Source organism: Felis catus, chromosome C1, assembly GCF_018350175.1.
Source record: "Felis catus isolate Fca126 chromosome C1, F.catus_Fca126_mat1.0, whole genome shotgun sequence".
NCBI lineage: Eukaryota > Metazoa > Chordata > Mammalia > Carnivora > Felidae > Felis > Felis catus.
In genome coordinates this window covers 111,846,898-111,867,523 of record NC_058375.1, presented here as the reverse complement: position 1 = coordinate 111,867,523, position 20,626 = coordinate 111,846,898, and positions in this window count along the sequence as shown.

Genomic DNA, 20,626 nt, shown 5'->3' with positions numbered 1-20,626 from the left:
TCTGCCCCTCCTCGACTCATGCTTTCTCTCTCTCTCAAAATAAATAAATAAAATTATTTTTTTAAAAATTAATTCAAAAAGAAAGAAAAATGCAAAACAATTACTACCATAGCATTAACTACCATCTCCCTCACATCACATAATTACCATCTTTTTTTCTGGTGAGAATATTTAAGATTTGTTCTCTTAGGAACTGTCAAGTATATAATACAATTTATTATTAACTATCACTATGCTGCTGTACATTAGATCTCCAGAACTATATTTGTCTTATACCTAGAAGTTTGTACCCTTTGACCAATATCTCCCCATTTCCCCCACCCTACCCCCAGTTCCTGGCAACCACCATTCTATTCTGTTTCTATGAGTTTGGCTTTTTTAGATTCCACAGGTAAGTAATATCGTACAGTATTTGTCTTTCTCTTCCTGACTTATTTCCCTTAGCATAAGGCCCTCAAAACTCATCCATATTGTTGGAAATGTCAGGAGTTTCTTTTCTCATGGCTGAATAATATTAATGTATTCATATATGTATCATGTGTATATATTCATGTATATATATGTATATATTCATATATATAATTTTATTTATCCATTTATCTGCTAATGGGCACTTTACTCAGCTCCAAAAATTTCTCTTTGGTTCTTTTATACATTTTTCTATCTTTTTATTGAGCTTCTTGTTTTGTTCTTGTATTATCTTCCTGATTTCATTAAATTATTTATCTATGTTCTCTTATAGTTCTCTGACTACCTTCAGAATAATTATTTTAAATTCTGTCAGGTAATTCAAGGATCTCCATTTCTCTGGAGTCGTTACTGGACTTTTACTTTGTTCCTTTGGTGATGTGATGTTTCCTGATTCTTCATGATCCCTGTAGCTTGGGGTAGGGGTCTACTTATTAGAAGAAGCAGTCACCTCTTCCAGATTTATGAACTGGCTTTGTAAGGAAAAACCTTCACCTGCTAAAAGGGGCATCTTGTAGGCTCCAGTTCAAGGGTGTTGGGGTGGGAGGAACTGGATTGGTGTGGGGGATGGGGTGCAGGAGTGACTTCATCAGCTCAGGCTGTGGGTCCACAGTACCAACTGTTTGATCCTTGGTGAATACAACAGGAAGTCCACAGATCCTGCATGTGCTTTGACATCCTCAGTGGACCTCCACACCCAGTGCCTCCAGGTCCAGATAATGTTACTTGCTTACTAATATTTCATACTCGGCCATAAAAAAGAATGAAATGTTGCCATTTGCAACAACGTGGATGTAACTAGAGTATTATGCTAAGCAAAATGTCAGCCAGAGGAAGATAAATACCATGATTTCACTCATATGTGGAATTTGAAAAACAAAACAAATGAGCAAAGAGATAAAATGAAAAAAAGACAAACCAAGAATAGACTCTTAAGTATAGAGAACAAATTGATGGTTGCCTGATGGGAGGTGTGCAGGGGGATGGGTGAAATAGGTGATGGGGATTAAGGGGGGGCACTTATCCTGATGAGCACTGAGTAATATACAGAATTCCTGAATCACTATGGTGTATACCTGAAACTAATAGAATATGGTATGTTAACTGCACTGGAATTAAAATAAAAGAAAATTTAATTTAACTATTTAAACATAAGTAAATAAAGAAATAGGTGCCAGAAGTTGTGAGTGTGTGTGTGTGTGTGTGTGTGTGTGTGTGTTATGTATTTTTCAACAAATGGTGTGAGTAATTGGTCATCCATAGGCAAATATGAGCTTGGCCTTTAGTCTCACACATTATTAAGAACATGAACTCAAAATGTATCATAAGGTTGAATGTAAAATATAAAACTATAAAACTTTAGTGTAACACATAGGGGGAAATCCTCAGAATCTGGGATTGGATGAAGAATTCTTAGATAACACCAAAAGCACAATCCATGAGAAAAACTGATAAATTGAACTTTGTCAAAATGAAAACTGTCGCCTGTTAAAGACCCTGTGAAGAAGACGAAAAGACAAGCTACAAACTGGAAGGAAAGATGTGCAAACTACACATCTGACAAAAGGTGAGTGTCTAGAATATATAAACTCGCAATAAAAGTCAAACAATCCAATTAGAAAATGTGCAAAAGACATAAGAAGACATTTCAAAGTGGAGGATATACAAGTGCCAAATAAGTACATGAAAAGATATTCAACATCATTACACATGAAGAAAGCACCAGCAAAAGCCACGATGAGATATCAGAGGGCACACTGGCCTCTAAGACTGACAGTGCCAGGTGCTGGTGGGGACATGGGGCAAGCGGGTCTCATATGACCCGGGAGGGAAAGTAGGACAGTGTTGCTACTCCACAACACTGTTGCAGGGTTGGGGGGCTGTGCACATGCCCCCAAGATCCACAGGCTTCTGAGATGTTTCACTGGCAGGGCTCCAGGGCGGCATTCCTCTTGGCTGGTTTACAGAGTCTACCACTGTTCCTGCTGATGAGTATGAGAATCATGGTACACGGCCTTTTCCAGAATCTGGCAGTGCTCTTAGGTACTTCGGAGCCTGACTGGTCAGTCTGGAGCAGCCTAGACAAGAGTCCACACTCCCAGCAAGGCTGCCCTCCACTCTCCCCTCCCAGTCACCAGCCACCCCTCCCATCACAGTCCTGGCTGAATCTTCTAGTCATTGTTTTCCAGATCTGACAAGTGCTCCCTTCCCTTCCACCTGGGGTTGTACTAAGCCTCTCCCTCAAGGAAACACATCTCCTGTATGCCCTCACTCCACCACACACCTGCCAGAGACTCTGATAGGAGGAAAGCATCTGACACTTTTCTCATTTCTATTCTACACACATGCTTGTCACTTTATCTCATTTTACTGTACCAACACAGAGTAAGCCTTACAATGGTCTCTTCCCAGATGAAGAAATTGAGACTCAACCAAGTTGTGACTTACTCAGGCACATCTTTTTCCCAAAGAGCATTCCAAACTTTTCCAAAGAGCATTCCAAACTCTTCCGTGCAGTCTGGAAGCTGAAAAGAAAATCAGGAAGCTGAGGACTAAGGAGAAACTTGCCCTTCACCCTCACATTCCCACCGCAGAAGCCTTAGTGCCTCTGTAGGTGGTCGTTTTTATCAACACTCTTGTAAGAATGAAATCTGGCCCTATCCCCTGTATTTCCTTTTTATTCTGACCCTGCTTGGTCTGCAATGGAAAATTCCACTTGAACATGTCATTTCCTCTTCTAAATCAATTGTCCCATTTCTTTTAAAATCACTTATTGAGCACCTTCAATAGCCAGGAACCATCTAGCTGCATTATCTAAATCGTTCCTGGCCTTCAACATAACCCTATAGAAAAGGCTATATTCCCATCAAATGCCATGCCCCAGCTTTGTTCCCATCAGCTGGTACACTACACAGTGTTCACATGTGCGGGTGGCATGCACTGGCATACACCTTCAGAAGGCACAAGATACAGAGAATGCCATATTTCAGGTCAAGATCCGAAGGTTACAAAACCAAAGGTATCCCAGTTTGTTCACGAGCCAAGATTTGAACCCAGGTCTATCCACCTTCAAAAACCCCGTACCAATTTCCCTCCTCCTCTCCTGACTTTGGGATAAAACAGTTGCACACAGGGAGGTCAGGAGGGGGCACCAAAAAGACCATTTGAAGGAAGAGAATCTTGACAGAAAGGCGGCAGGTTATTGAGAAATGAAAATGTAGGGCCCATCCCGGCAGAAGTAAGCCATTAGCACCCTATGGTGGCAACTGATACCAAGTGTTTGGTAGGGATCCCATCTCCTTCATGAAAGAGACGCCTAAACAGAAAAGAGTATATCCTCACATCTGTTTGAAGTTAGGGATCAATAGTCTCTGCCTCAGGAAATCCATAAAGCCTTTAAAATTCTTGTGTGGCAATGAAGACCACCAGACACTCCTGGAGACTGAGCCCATGCTCTACAAATACATAACATCTGCTAGAAGAGACGAGCCTCCTGGGCCACTCCCCAGAAGGAGAGGCTGTGGCACTCAGGAGAGATGGGTCACTGCTTCCCCTCCCTGCTGCTGGCTGCGGGAACAGTGTCCTGCACATTGCCCACTGCTTTACATCACTATCATCCTCATGACCTTATTTTGTTTTCAAAATTCCCCCCAAAAAGAAACCAAGAAGTAAGGAGGGGTCAGCACACAGCTGGGTGGTAACAAACAAGACAAGACCCCTGGCTCTTTGTCCAGTGCTCTTTTCACTGAGCCACATGCCCTTCTTCCGGAGTGTCCATTTCCATCTCTAAGCTACAAAAACAGCCCGAGGTCTAGAAGGGCTCAGATGGTGCCTCTCTCCAGAGTTACTGCCCCAATCTCACCGACTTTAGGACAAAAGAGAAAGGAATGAAATGACTCCAGGAAGGGCGATTTGCTTAAAGTCCTAGAACTTTCTAACTTCAGGGGACTAGCCCATGCTTGTTGAAACAGCAAGCTGAATGGCAGGAGAGGGAGGAGGCAATCTGGCAAGCAAACATCAACTCCATATACTTGAGTGGTACTGAATATGTCGTTTATTGGGCAGCTACCATGCACCAGGCACTTGACCAAAATTAGCCCCTTTGCATCTTCACCATGATCCTGTGAGCTGTGGCCCATTACTTCCATTTTGATAATGGGAAATTCGAAGTTCAAAGGGGTCCGGTCACCTGCTCAAAATCACACAGCTGGCCAATGAATGGGTTGGGTCTGTGCTAACCCAGAGCCCTTGTTCCTTCTACTGTACCACAGCACCTCCAACCATGGCTCGCCAACAATGGGGTAGCTGCCTCCAAGAGGCTGCCTGCCCTCCCAGGAAGAGTCCCAGATGGGCTCAAAGACTGTAAACTCCCTCTGACTCTGACCCTCAGGCACTGCAGTTAGGAGCACAGACGCTGCAGCCAGATTACAAGGGTCCCAGCCTGGTCCATAACACACATGATCTGGGACAAGTTACTTAACTCCTGCTGACTGTCATTTCCCCAGAGAGATGACCAAAATAACCTGTTGGTCGAGCAAGCCAGGCTTGCTGCTCCCTACAATAAGGAGAGCCACAGCCTCACAGACAAGTGTCAGAAGGGGAAAAGCAAGGGTAGGATATTTATGAGGTCTGGATGGCCTGGTTCAAAGTAGATCTTTCCATGCAGAGGCCCTAATTGGCACTGGGCAAAATTCACACTTCAGTAGGATTGGTGGACAGAGCAAGGGGGGATGTGGAACAATCCTTGACATGTATACAGTCAGTTGATAAGGCCAGTCAGACAATCAATGTTTTTAGAAGAGGTCACTTACCCTTCTGAGAGAAAGTTAAAGAGTCTATTACCCAGATAAATGGGTTTTTAGAAAGTTTCTGAAATAAACCATAAATTTATTTGCAACTTCATCTTCCTGGGCAAGAAGGTCCTATAGTTGGGGGTGCCTGGGTGGCTTATTTGGTTAAGCGTCCAACTTCAGCTCAGGTCATGATCTCATGGTTCACAAGTTCAAGCCCTATATCAGGCTTTGTGCTGACAGCTCAGAGCCTGGAGCCTGCTTCAGAGTCTGTGCCTCCCTCTCTCTCTTCCCCTCCCCCATTTGCACTTTGTGTGTCTCTCTCAAAAATAAATTTTAAAAATTTAAAAATGTTTAAGAAAAGAAGGTGCTACAGTTGAAAAGTCATGTCAGTGGTGAATGTCCAACAGGAAGGTCACATTCATGCAGTCAGTAAGCTCTGGGGTGTGGATGACTTCAGCTCTGACCCCTGTTCCTCAACATCCTCATCAGCACAATGGGAAGAGTGATGACCTTCCTAGGACTGGCATGAGATAGAAGTACCTGTGTATAAAGGACTTAGACTAACACCTGGGACTTAGTAAGCATATTAGTCTACCCGGCCTGTCATAAGAAAGTACCACTGCATGACTCAAACAACCATTTATTTCCTCACTGTTCCAGAGCTTGGAAGTCCAAGATCAAGGTGCTGCCAGGGCTGGTTCTTTCTGAGGCCTCTCTCCTTGACATGTAGGTGGTCATCTTCTCTCTGAGTCTACACAGTCTTACCTCTATATGTGTCTGTGTCCCAATCCCTCTTTTTTTTAGTATAAATTTATTATCAAGTTAGCTTACACACACTGTATACAGTGTGCTCTTGGTTTCAGAGATAGATTACCATGATTCATCATTTACATGCAATATCCAGTGCTCATCCCAACAAGAGCCCTCGTCAATGCCCATTACCCATTTTCCCCTCTCCTAATCCCTCTTTTTTGGACTCTTTTTTTTAATGTTTATTTATTTTTGAGAGAGAGAGAGAGAGAGCACAAGAGCAGGGGAGGGGCAGAGAGAGAGAGAAAGGGAAAGAGGATCTGAAGCAGGCTCTGAGCTGATAGCAGTGAGCCCAATGTGAGGCTCTAACTCACTGTGAAATCACGACCTGAGCTGGAAGTAGGACACTCAACTGACTAAGTCACCCAGGCGCTGCCCTAATCTCTCTTTTTATAAGGACACCAGTCAGTTGGATTAGGACCCACTCTAGTGATATCATTTTAATTACATTTTTAAAAACCCTATCTCCATATTACAGCTATATTCTGGGATACTAGGAGTTAGGGCTTCAACATATGCATTTTTCAGGGATGGGATATGGCTCAGCCCATAACAGTAAGAATTTGTTGATATTGTCTTGATAATTGATATATTATTGGATGCCTCAGCCAAAGAGCTACACTAGGCTCTGAATATGCTGGGCTATTTTGAATTCCTCAGATGTGCCATTTGCCTCACCACACATTTCTTCTCTGCCCCCTTCAGCTGGGCAATTCCTACCCAACACTGAGAACTCCATTCAACCCCTCTTTTCTCCAGGAATCCCTTCCCTGGGCGCCCAGAGCAGGGCAGCCTCCTGCAATACAGTCTTTCTCAGCTCCCTTCCACTCCAGCACTTATCACCCCTGAAATGCATCAAGGTGTGTCAGTGGGGTTTTGTCTGTTTGCCCTGTGGAGTGTGGATGCAGTCTCTGTGCCACAAGAACTTTCCTCCTGCCCCAACCTTGTGTCCCAAGCCCCCCAACCAAGCCTCATGGATGTTCAATTAACAACTTTTGACTAAATGAATAATATAAATGAATCAATTTCACTGACTGTTTTCTACTGATTCAATGAGTTATTTGAATTCTTTGGTCTATTCATACAAATGGATGTCATCGATCATACAGAAGGGTCAGAGAAGAAACAGCGAGCACAGATACTTGACTACAGAAACTTGAACCCCTGGTTTGGGGTGGACAGAAACTGCTACACATCAGTTATGTCCCGGGGTGATTGGGACATCCAGCTGTGAGCAAGGCGCAGGGTGTTGAGTGGCCAGACCCAACCTGTGCCTCACAGTCAAGTTAGGGATGAGGCTAGGGAAAGCTTTCCATCTGCTGTGTAACTAAGCCCTTGGCCTGAGACACAGCTGAGGTATGGCATTGCTCTTTATTTGTGTCACAGGCATTTTGTCTTTGCCTGCTCAATGCCTCATTGTATTGCCTCAAATCCTGCCCCTCAATTCCTGCTGCCCCATCCACCCTGTCCCCAGAGCTCTAAAGGAATAGACACTATACCCAGCGAGGCTGGGACTCCAGGGCTTGGAGTGGCTCCTGCATAAAGGTGCCCACTTTTACCGTAATCTCTTGGGCTGCACACTAACCTGGGTCTGCTAAATGCCATTGGGCCCTTTGATTGCCCTGCTGGCTGCCAGTCCCTCCTCCCCACCTTTACCTCACATCTCCTTCTTTGTACCCAGAGCCCTCAAAATGAACCAAAATATTTGAGTTGGCCACTGCACAGCCTCAAGCAGGATGGATCTCAGCTTGCTGGTCTGTGTGTATAAAACCTGTTTCTTTCCATCTTAGTGGCCTCAGGCTGCTATCACAGAGTACCATGGTCTGGGCCTTAAATGGCAAACATTTATTTCTCAGTTCTGGGAGCTGGAAGTCCCAGGGGAAGTGCCTGGTGACAACCCCTTCCTGGTGTGCAGGTGGCTGTCTTCTTATTGTATTCTGACCCTGGCAGAGACAGAGAAAGTCCTCCCATGTCTCTTGTGAGGTCACTAATCACTGCTTCAGCCTGTGACCAGAGGGTGGGGGTTGCAAGCCAAAGGAAGAAATAGAGCAGAGACCCCCCAGGTCAAGGACACAATATGCAGGAGCCCTGAGGTGGGAGAGGAGGAACAAACGTGGCTGGTGCATAGTGAGGAGAGGAAGATGGAGATGGGGGGGTGAGCAGCGGTACGGGGGATCCAGGACCCAGATCATGAGAAGCTGTATGGTTTGTGGAGGAACACTTGGAGTTTTGAGTGAGATGGGAAGGCACTGGAGGGTTTCAAGCAGGGGAGCAACATGATCTGATTCACAGCTGATGGTAGAGAATGGAAATGGGGGGTAAGGGTGGGGAGGAGAATCTGGCAAGACTTCCTGAGGACCCGTAAGGAGGGACCATGACCTGGGGTTCCAGGAGATCCCTCCCCCCAATAAACCACCTCCCCACTCCCTGCCTGTCTAGTGAGCACATCACTCGGGATTCTAGATGATAGATCATCAACTTAACCTGCTGTAAATTAAAAATCTTCATGTTCTGGATTCCTTGTGGCTTAGGTCCTGTGGCTCTAGAATACACTGGAGAAGAATTAGAGATATGAGGATATTTACAAGAAATCATTCCTACAGTGTCTCCTGGCTTCTGGTGGAAGATTAAATGCATTTATCTAAGTTTCTTCCTTCCTGAAACTCCATTAAAACTACACTGAAGAGGTGGCTCAGTCGGTTAAGCGTACGACTTTGGCTCAAGTTATGATTTGACAGCTTGTGATTTCGAGGCCCACATAGGGCTCTGTGCTGACAGCTCAGAGCTTGGAGCCTGCTTCGGATTCTGTCTCTCTCTCTCTCTCTCTCTGCTCCTCCCCCACTCGTGCTCTGTCTCTCTCAAAAATAAACATTAAAAAAATTTTTTAAACTACACTGAAGATTTTTTTTAATCATAAACCTATAGGGATGGGAAAAAGGTACAGAAGACAATAGCAATTAAGCTTTGGGAGCTGGAGAGCAGAGGTACAGAGGCAACTGAACTAGCACATCTGAGACACCAGGTCTGAAGCCAGCAATGGAGAAAAAGGACACCCAGCCCTGAGTGCCACAGACTCCTAAGATCCCCCAAAGGAGGGCTTGCAGGGGGAGCCATCAGCCTCTGCTGCACACAGGGAGAGAGTGCACTGTGTGTGGAACACTACAGCTCACTCAAAGTCGACCTGATGTTATATTACCTACCTGCATGGGTGATTGTAAACAATATCACTGATAAGGGCTCTTCCCTGCATGGCTGACCATGTTCCCAACCCTATTTGCCAGGGCTCAGATGTCTCAGGCACTAGCAGCGCTGGAGGCCTCTGCACTTGGGACGAGGGTGCAGCTCAGTGAGAGTGTTAAGAAGCTCCCCTCACTGAATGCTCCTGGGGACTGCCCCTCCTCCACTTCCTAGAAGCCTGAAAACAGGGTGCTGGGCACAGGTGACAGTGTGAATATGGGGCCAAACAGATTAGGTGGCTGTATGCACTTGAAACACTTAATCGAGAGGCCCCTATATGTATCCACAGCTGCCAGTCGGACTCTGTCCCTGGTATTACCCATGTCTTTCCTTTTCTGTGTTTCTAGTTTTTCAACATGCAAGGCCTTGCTGACTTCTGGAGGAACGGTCCCTCCCTGGGCCAGCTAATTCTTAGAGCGAGCAAACAACACACCTGTAGTGCACCTTTCAAATGCCAACCAAGCCATCCAGAGCCCACACCCCCAACCATCTCCTTTGTGGGGTTCTCACACCCAGACCACTATCTACCTGCCCTAATCACCTTAGGGTCAGATGCCAGAAGTGGATTCAGCCCCAGTGCCCCAGAGCCAACTGAGATCTTTAAAATACCCAGTATTAAGACTGCTTACCCTCCTCACCTGTTCTTTCCCACAGAAACCACAGTAAGGGCTCTTGCTCACATTTTCCCCTTGCTACCTCTGTCTTCTGACTGACCCAGCCCATCCCCATGTGGCCTTGCAGACTATGCTGTGCCTCTTGTTCCCAGGGATCTGTGAGTATGACCATCACTTCCATGTCCATGTGTCTTACCATCCACTGGCAACTTGCTATTTCTCACCATGGATAGTGGCAACATGGGTGTGCATTTCATTATCATCTTTTACTGTGATGTCATTCAAATAACATTAAAAAGAATCCCCTGTTTAAGCATACACTCACTCCCTGTTACCCAGCCCATCTCAGCCCTGGGCAGCCATTAATGTGCTTTCTGTCCCTATGGATTTGCCTATTCTGGAAATTGCATACAAATGGAATTACACAATGTGTAGACTTTTATGTCTGGCTGCTTTCATTTAGCATAATGCTTTCAAGGATCATCTTTGAATGCATGTATGTTGTAGCAAGTATGGAATATTCCTTTCATGACTGAGTGACTCCATGTGGGGATAGACCACATTTGTCTATCCACTTACCAGTTGATGGACATTTGGATTGTTTCCACCTTTTTGGCTACTATGAACAACGTTGCTATGAACATTTATGTAAAAGTCTTTGTGTAGACATATGTTCTCACTTGTCTTGAGTTTATACCTAGGAGTGGCATTATGGGGTCATAGGGTAACTCAATGTTCAGCTTTGTGAGGAACAAATTGTTTGCCAAGGTGGCTGTGCCATTTTCCCTTCCCACCATCAGTGTACAGGTTCCAATTTTTCTACATGTTTGTCAACACTTGTTATAATTTTAAAAATTAGAATTATTTTCTCCCTTAATTGTTCTTTCTCATGGGGACCATTTACTTTTCCTTGGTAATATTTACCTCAACTTGTAATTATGTATTCCTTTGTTCCTTAGCTTGTGTAAAATCTGTATCCCCTGATTACACTGGAGGTTTCATGAAAGCTATTGGCTACCGCATGCTCAGTGCTCAGCATAGTGCCTGGCACACAGCTGTGCTTAGTAAATAGCTGAACAACTTTATGGGTATATGGTTAACTCATGGAAAGGAAGGGCATAGCATTAGACTTGCCCCACCACCGGGCAGGATCAGCAGGTGGGCAGACATCCCACTCCCTCTCACTCTGTGCCAGTCCCTGGGTAAGTATTGGCATCACAGAGTGACCAGGACAGGGCTTTGACCTGGGAAGATGGTGACATTCTGAAGCCTGAGACAGGTCCATAAGCTGACATTTCCCAACATGTGATCCCTCCATGATGAAGACCAACACAAGATGACTTCAGAGCACAGAATAGATGCACCTGCTCAACACAGAGATCAAGAAGCCATCTTAAAGGAGGTAACACTAGTATGACAATTAATTTTATGTGTCAGTGTGACAAGGCTAATGGATACCCAGATATCTAGTAATTATTTCTAGGTATGTCTGTGAGGGTATTTCTAGAAAGGAGTAACATTTGATTCAGTAGACTTAGTAAAGAGATACACCCTCACCAATGTGGGCAGCCATCATCCAACCCACTGGGGGCCCAAGTGGAACAAAAACCAGAGAAGGGAGTATTCTCTCTCTCATTTTCTCTCTCTCTCTCTCTCTCTCTGTCTATCAGTCTCTCTCTCTCTCTCCCCTGGAACTGGAGTGTCCATATTTCTTGCCCTCAGACATCAGAGATCCTGGCTCTCAGAACTTTGGACTTAGACAAAACTGTACCACATTCTCCTGGTTCTCCAGGTTTCAGATGGTAGCTTGTGGGGCTTCTCAGCCTCCATAACCATGTGAGTCCATTCCTACAATAAATCAATCTCTATATGGATATATTGATTGATGCATGGATAGTTATACTGGTATATATATCTTCTATTGATTCTGTCTCTCTGAAGAACCTGAAAAATACAGCCAAGGTTGAGCCAGGTGAAGGGAAGGGTAGCAGGAGAATAATATTGAAAATCACGGTGAGATCTCACTTGACCAAAATTATCTTGTCCACTAATTTACCATGGTTACCCTTTGTGCCTTATGCAGCCTAAAATTCTCATTATTAGTGACAGACCTTTGGCTCAGGCCACAGAGGCAAGTGGTATACTCCAGAATGCTCTACCAGGATGCAGCATTAATTTGTGCTGGGAGAGGAGAAGCCCAATCTGGTCAACAGAGGGGCAGGGCAAGAAAGGGTGGGAGCCCCATGCCCACACACCCTCTGAGCCAATCCAATCTCTTTGTTGTGTGGACAGTGGCCTCACTCTGGGGACCCAAGGAGACTGTCAATGGGCCTTCCCTGAAATCAACAAAGTCCTCCCATGCACTTGGCAACCAGCCTACATCTTTGGCAATAAATGGATCCCCTGCAGCAGAGGGAGGGCGGTACCCAAGGCTCCCATCAGTCTCCTTATTTTAAAATGAGTGTAAATGTTTAGGAGAAAAGCAAGTGGTAAATACTCTGGTTGGCAAGTTTATAGCTGAATTCATAAAAGGGAATGTAAGCACCTCAAGCCAGGGTCCAGCAGTGTAGCCCTTTTGCTCCACCCGTCACCTGCTGATATTGGCAGATGCTGTGGGACACTGCTCACAGGCTTCACTGCTATGACCCAACATGGGCCCAGGGCCCTGCAAGCTCAGGGGGCAGAGCCCAGCCCAGGTTTACAAAGGGCAAGGCACCCACACTTGCTGCCAGGGAACTTAAGCTTAACCAACCAAGAAATCTGCATCCTTCCTCCAAGAAGTCTTGGGCTGCCAGCCGCACTCACCCCCTCTGATGTGAAGGGTGCTCTACCCTGATGCATGCATGTTTGGGTGGTTCTTCTGCTGTCCCTGTGCCCGTCTCCTGAACAATTGTGTACAAAGGGGAAAGGGGCAGATCCAGGAAGCAGACAACTGTGCCACCCAAAGCGGGTGACTTGGGAGGGAATAATCACTAGCAATAGTGGCACCAATGACAACAGCTGACTCCCCGCAGGCACTTTCCTGGAACCTGCATTCTACGTGCATGATCCCAGCTCAGCCACCTGACCCTGGAAGACCGGAGTTACTATATCTTCTTGGTAGAGGAGGAAACTGAGACCCAGAGGATTTGGTATCTTGCCCAAGGTGACACAGCTAGTAAGGACGGGATGGATCTGTGTGACCCTGAAAGCCACACTCTTGACCACCATGCCCAACACCCACCCCCTCACCATGGATGGTCCTCCTCTTAAGATGTGCTCTTTCCCTGGCTGGGAGGGGCAGGGGTGTGAACTAGTGGTGATGGGCTGTGGTGGCCACGTGATACGGTGTCATGGCCACATGGTGGATGGACATGACAGATAGACAGGCAGCTGTGGGCAGCAGGCTGAGACTGTCTTGTCACACTGTCAGTGAGCTGCCCATGCTGAGATGGTGGTGGCTTACACCAGAGGCTGCAGGCAACCATGCACATGCTCTTCCCTGCCCTAACCATGTCCTGCCCCTGGTCACAGAATGGCACTGGCTGTCTGTGCCTGCACACCCTACAGCTGCATGTCTTACTGAAGACCAGACATCACTGAGGGGTGAGCACTCCCATACGGCGAGGTTGGCTTGACAATGCTCCATTCCCAAGGTAAGTGCACATCAGGAGATCGTCCTCTCCAAACTGAGCCTAGATGGGGGCAGGGGTGGGGAGGTCCTGGAGGTCCGCTCCATATCCCAGCCCCCGCCCAGAGCCTGGTGGATGGTCCAGCAGGTGGACCAAGGGGGACACTCTCACCTGCCTCATCACACTTATTCCTCACAACAACCCTGAGGTGGATCTTATACTCCCAGGTCTGATTGTCCAGCCCTTTTAAAGATCACCTCCCTTAGGGAAGCCAGGGGTGGGAGCAGTTCCTCACATACTACTGTCCTCTTGTCTAAGAAAGCCCTTCCCTGGGGTCTCCTGCCTGCTGCAGGCCCCAGCACGCATACTTGGGAAAACTGCAGCCCCTGTCCACAGAGCCCCACCTCCCACTCCAACTGTCCACACCCCAAGTCTGAGATACACACTAGGGACTCTGGCTGGAGAGGCCAGGGTGGATCTTGGCACTCAAAGCCGATCTTTTAAGCTCCCTCTACCAAGGCCAGTTTGAGATATGCCTCTACTTGCCTGTATTCTTCTGAGTATGAGTAAATAATCATTCTCTCTCTCTCTCTCTCTCTCTCTCTCTCTCTCTCTCTCTGTTTCTGTCTCTGTCTCTTTCTCTCTGTCTCTCTCCCTTACACACACACACACACACACACACACACCCTCCCCCAAGAGCAACAGTCTGTACAGAATACACCAGCAGACCTAAAGTCAAATCCAACTGACAGGTTTTGATTAGACCACAGACACAGACTATTTTTTAATTGATCGTCAAATTTTAAAATTCTGCTTTCACATTAAAATCTTGATTTTCCATTTTTTCTTCAAAACACTGACTACAAGGCCCTCCTGAGCCCACATTTGAGGGTGCACTGGCAGCCAGAGCTAAGGAGCTATGTTAGCTTTCTCAGGCAGTCCCACCCACCTGTTCATATACCTGCCAGACCCCAGGCAGGTCCCGAGTTCTTAGTCCTAACCTAAGGCAATAAGAAGACAAAGCTACTTCCTTTAATCCCCCAAACATACAAGACTGCTAATTGTGGAATTAGGGCATTGAATTATTACACAAAGTCTTTTCTTTCCTTTCATACACTCTCTCATCTTCCCCACTTTCAAACTGTGTCCCCACCAGGCCCCCAGGAGGCCAGAGGCTCTTCCTGTCTCCTGTGGGCTACACAAACACCCAGCCAGGCTCTGAAGGATGTGCTCAGAGGGCCAGCTCAACTCGGAAAGGGAGCACCATCTCCTGTCCTAGTTGCTGGCAGGGAAGGGGGGATGGCCATTGTGTCAATCACAGCCACCTCCTAGAAGAGGCTACCGGGGCCCTGAGAAGTCCACAGTGGAGCCTCACCTGACCACCATTTCGGCACTGGGCATAGGGATGATGGAGTCAAGCTCAGGCAACATTTGGGGATTTCTTGCTTACCACTTCCCACCCCTCACCACCCTCACCCTATTGGTTTACTCCCAGAGACACTGAGATAAGAAAACAGTGGGTGGATGGGCTGGCAGTTCACAGAGAGCACTCCATTTGTCGGGTGGGCAGGCAGGCTCCATGGCCACCTGCTTTGCACACCAGCCTCAGTGTGTATAGGAACACTCACCCATGAGCCACATCACTGGGCCCCAAGGCTCCTGCAGTGCCAGCATTTGGACAACCTCACCTTGTGTGGGCTGCCCCAGACCCACAGATTGTATGCCTGTCTGACTCAGGACCTTCCCATAATGTCCCAGCTGCCAAGCACTTAGCCGCCATGGAGAGCCAAGTAGGTGGCAGGATTGAGGGCAAACACCTCTTGTCCAATCCCAAGGCCCATGCCTACCCCACTTCCCCAGACAACTGACAGAAGATGCAGGGAAATTCCCAGAAACAGTTCCTATAGTCTATTTGGATCAGAAGAAGGTGGATAAGAAGCCAACATTTAAATGACTTTTAAAACAGTGCTTAATCAAGACCTAACTTGAGTTCTATAAAGACTCAGGGAAGGACTAGGTTGGGGGGTTGAGATAATTGGGAACCTACTCAGCTCAGTGCAGGGACCTGAGTTAGACGGCATAGAGTGGAAAGGTGAGCAGGCCAGTGGACATTGTGAGGACATTCGGGGCACAGGAAAAGCTGGCTCTTACAGTCTATCCTGCCTTGAGCTGGCAGGCCCAGAACACGATCTTTCTATCCACCATCCACGGCTTCACCAGACAGTTTGGAACACCAGGTAGTAGCCACAACTCGGTCTCTGCTTGCGTTTCCATGGCCAAGGCTTGCCACATGTGCATTTCACCCCAATGCTCACCCTCATTGGGACAAACGAGAATCAGTAATAACTGTGCTTGAATTTGCACCAATTTGATGAAATTATCCATCAGGGCCTTTCTTTCATCAAAGGCTGTGGGAGGTTGACCACTGTGATTCAATTCTATTCAGCAACCACTCAGTGACCATCGGTCTGAGTAGCATCTGAGGTGCCACGTGCAGACACAAACATATGATCTGTCTCCTGGAGGGGCTCAAGTCTAGTAGGGCACACACATGAGAGCAAACTATACTGCAGTGAGATCAGTGGTGTTGTAAAAAGTCTCCCTTAAAAAAACTAACTTTTATCTGAGCAAAATTTTTCATGACCCCACAAGAACCTCATTGGAGAAGCCAAAGGCACACAGGGACAGACGGATTGGGGGAAAAAACGAAGAATATATCTTTTTCAAGGCAATTGATAAACTCCATTTTACAGATCAGCTTTCATCTGATTAATTATCTAAGACAACAGAAAACAATAGACTCACTTAACTGGAATTTTGCTTAAATATATGGACTGGCATAAGACTTAATGAAGCCACTTTTTGAGGAGTATTTAAAATTATAATTTTTGTTAAAAGAACATTAGTTGAGGTCCAACAAATCTGTTGGATGTGCATGGGATTTTTGTAAATAAATTAAATCTCCCTTCAGCAGCTCAAAACTACCACTGGCAATAACTGTCTGATTGCAGCTTTAATGGTACTGTAATAGGGCCAGTCCATAGAGACTGTGTGAGGCAGTTTACAGTTAACAACATCGCCTGTAGTTGAGAAAGCTGATCAAGAAAGGAGAATGTTTATTATTCCTAAAATTGAAAAAGAACAAGTCACATTCCATGTTCATTTAAAGAAAATGATTCTGTTAGGATATGTATGTGAACCCACGGCCCCTTCATAGTTTTTCTTTCTCATTATTCTGCAGGAACATCCTGCAGGGTCTCAGACTGGAACCTCAAGATGCTACATGAAAACCCCAAAGAGAAAGATGCTTGCTGAAGGTACAAAGGCCTTGGTTCTTTCTGACATCCTACTCTGTAAGCCTGTCCAACTATTGTTCTCACCCAGCCAAGAAAACAGGCCAGTGCCTTGGCTATTATTTACCACCTGTCCTCTTATGAAAGGAGGTGTATGTATCAGTTAGCCATTTCTGCATAACAAACCACTCCAAGACAACACTCATTTATTATTGCTCACATGTCTGCTGGATAGTTGGGAAAGGTGGCTGATCTGGGATAGGTTTGGTTGGGTTTGACTTCTCCATGTGGTTGGGCTCAGGTCTGCTCCAAGAAGGCACAGGAGCTACCAAGTGGAAGCTCCTGCATGAAGGTGACAAAAGGACATATACCCCACACCACAAGCACATCTCAAGACTTTGCTCATCTATCTTCTGCTGACATTCCATTGGTCAATGCTTGCCCCATGGCCAAGCTCAGCATACATCCATGGAGCTGGAAAATATACTCTAGCAGAAGAGGGTGGGGAAGAAACGTTTGCTGAATAATAACTGAAACTGACACAGTCTGCCCTATCACTTCCTTTGCACATACTAACTGGACCCATGCCTTTCCCAAGACATACCAAAAACCTCCCCTAATCATAGCGTGAGGCTGGAGGCCCAGGATCTCATGACTACAACTTTCCACATGTCTCCTCTCCCTCCAGAGACCAAGTACTACAAAAGGCCCACAGAAATTTAAAATTCTACTAGGTAAATAATGCCAGCCCTTCTACCCTGCGAGTAGGGACTATCTTTTGATTAGGCCCTGGGTTTGTTCCCTGGGAATAGCTTTTCATTCACCATTTTTTTATGACTCTTGGATCCACACTGGATCCAAGGCGCTTCCTTGGGGAAGGCACTTCCTTTTGCATCATCCTCCATGCTCTCACAGGCTGACGGCTTTGGAAAAGATGCCTCTTTACATCCTTCAACTGTTTCTCAGCCTGCTTCCTGCCTGGGGAAAGCTGAGAACCCAGAGGACCTTCACATCTTGAATAATCTCCACCTCTTTTAGTCCAGGTTGGCCATACTTTTGTCAACACAGCTCTTTCAAACACGTAGATTTTCCATGTGTTTGATTCCAGTTAACTCCATATGGCTTACCAGCAACCTATCTACAACTCTTTTCTGAGGCATGCCTTGCTTTCTAGACTTTGGAAGCATCAGGCTTCTGTGAGACCATGCTCTTAATCATTCTAGGGTCCGTTGTCCAGCTAAGTTCCATCTTAATAACTTTGGAAATGTTACCAAGGCTATAGCTTACTTTGAGAGCCTGTTCTTAACTGGAGAGTCTGAGGATAAGCAATAGTTTTATTTTCAAACCCAGAAAGCCCAAGAGTTTCTGGCATTTCTATATTCCCTTTTGCTCATTGACAGACCAGCCAGTCTTTCCTGAGTTTACCCCTTCCCTGTGGCAGCCTATCAACGGCAGCTCACAACAGCTGAATATGCAAATCCCTGGAGACTGAACTCTGTCCTGTGGGCCAACAAGGATGCATTCAGGACCTCATTAGGAAGTGTGCCCGCAGGGATGCCAGAGTGACTCAGTTGGTTAAGCATCTGACTCTTGACTTCAGCTCAAGTCATGATCCCACAGTTCATGAGTTTGAGCCCCATGTTGGGCTCTGTGCTGATAGCATGGAGCCTGCTTGGGATTCTCTCTCTCCCATTCTCTCTGCTCTTCCCTTGCTCACTCTCTCTTTGTCTCTCTTTCTCTCCCCCTCTGTCTCTGTCTCACAAAATAAATAAACTTAAAAAAAAAAAAAAAGAAGTGTGTTCCCTTCATATTCACAAGCCAGCAGGAGAAAAGAACCAGGACAGACAGTAGGAGGCTCCAGCTGGAATCATTAGATACCACCCCCAGATGCTAAGACACTGGCAGACATGTTTCTTAAATCACAAGCTTACTGAAGAAAAAAAAAATGCCCTTTCCCAGGAAAGTATGAGTAGCCCTGCCTGAGCCCTCAGCTATGAATACAAAGCAACTGGAGTTCACTTTCCCATCAAACTTTAGAGCTCTTGGGTCTAGTGTAAAATAACCACATCACTGATTGCACTGCAAAGAGGCAATCAAATCTCTCTGTTAGAAAAAGAAAGGGAAGGATCTCCCAAAGATGAGGACTACTGGGCCAACCATAAAAGGTGCCTGGCCTCCCTTGTGTGGGGTCTCAGATTCCAGTTTTCACCCGCACTGGCACCCCCTCCATGGAAGATTCCATCCTTCTTTCACACCAACCTGGGCTTGGCTTCCCAGAGCACAGCTAGGAGATGCTGGATGCCTGAGAAGCTGCTAAATCCTGAGGAGGGTCAGTGGGGAAATAAGCAGACAGAGCAAAGCGCACAGAAAGAGATTCACTTTCAAACATGAGCTAGGATCCTGGTGATGCAGCAAAGCTTCGTGCTGACAGCACCTCACAACCCACGCCAATCCCCTCTATAAGCCTGTGGGGTAACCCTCCCCACACAGGAGCGAGCAGGACTTCCGCCATGCTGACTATGTCCCTTTTAAATCCCAGGTCCAAGAATAGGCTCCAAAGACAGACATCATCCCATTGCCCCATCATCACTAGGATTCACTCCTGTAAGAGGCAGCAGTCAGGGAAAGAGGGTGGGGGATACATGAAGCCATTGAGCACAGGGCTTTCTCTTGGCATTTCAAAAGGAGATTGAAGATGATGGCTCAGCTCCACTAGTGATGACAGGTGAGGTTAGAAGAATCCATGGAGACAGGAGGCTGGGCTCTCAGGAAACCCTGACATGAGGGCGGACTGATGCAAAGGACTTCAGGAAGGCTTCCCTGAAAGATCCCACAGACCTGTCTCCATTTGAGCTCCATCACTTACCAGCGGTTCACCTTAAGCAAATCATTCAATTCCTCTGCAACCCATTTTCAAATCAGAACATCAGGACTATTTTATCCAGCTCATGGAGCTGTTGTCAGGAGTAAATGAGAGAATTCTGTGAACTTTTCTAATAGAGGCACCCACACACAGTGGGTCAGGCTGACAAGTAGGTTGCACCCTTTGTACAAACTCCATTCATTGTCAGACTGGGAAACACTTTATAGGTGGTCATATGATCCACCCTGGGTCACCTGGTTAATAAATGGCAAAAATGGGATTTGAAGGCAGGTACATCTTCCCCCAAAGCGCATCTTCTTTCCTGCCTCTAGAACAAACTTCAGCACAGTATGCAAGAGTTATCAACTCTTTCCTGATTCCACTTGATTCCCAGGGGAAAGAAAAACCACCATATGGTGTCAGGAAATCTCAGTCCTAGATAGAGGATTTCCCCAGAGGCCCCACTAACTCCATGGACTGTTACAAAGACTAAATGAGATAATGTATAAAAATGTCTGCCACGGAGTAGGAAGGTCTAAATAAATGGCAGCTACTATTATGTTCCGATGACTTAAGGTTGCTTCTCTTGTCCCATATGAATTTTCAATGGTGCACAAACTAGATGGCTTAAAACAACACAAATTTGTTTTCTCACAGTTTCTGTGGTTCCTAAGCTGAGGCATGGATTAGGTGGATCCTGTGCTCAAGGTTTCACAAAGCTGTACTCAAGGTGACTGGGGCTGCCTCTCATCTGAGGCTCGGGGTCTTCTTCCAGCTCATTGGCAGAATTCCGTTCTTTGCTGCTATAGGAATGAGGTTACTGGGTCCTAGAAGCTGTCTGCCATTCCCTGCCACATGGCCCACTCCACACATAGCAGCTTGCTTCTTCAAGAACAATAGGAGAGTCCTGCCCCTTCTGTCCCTACCCTCTGGACTC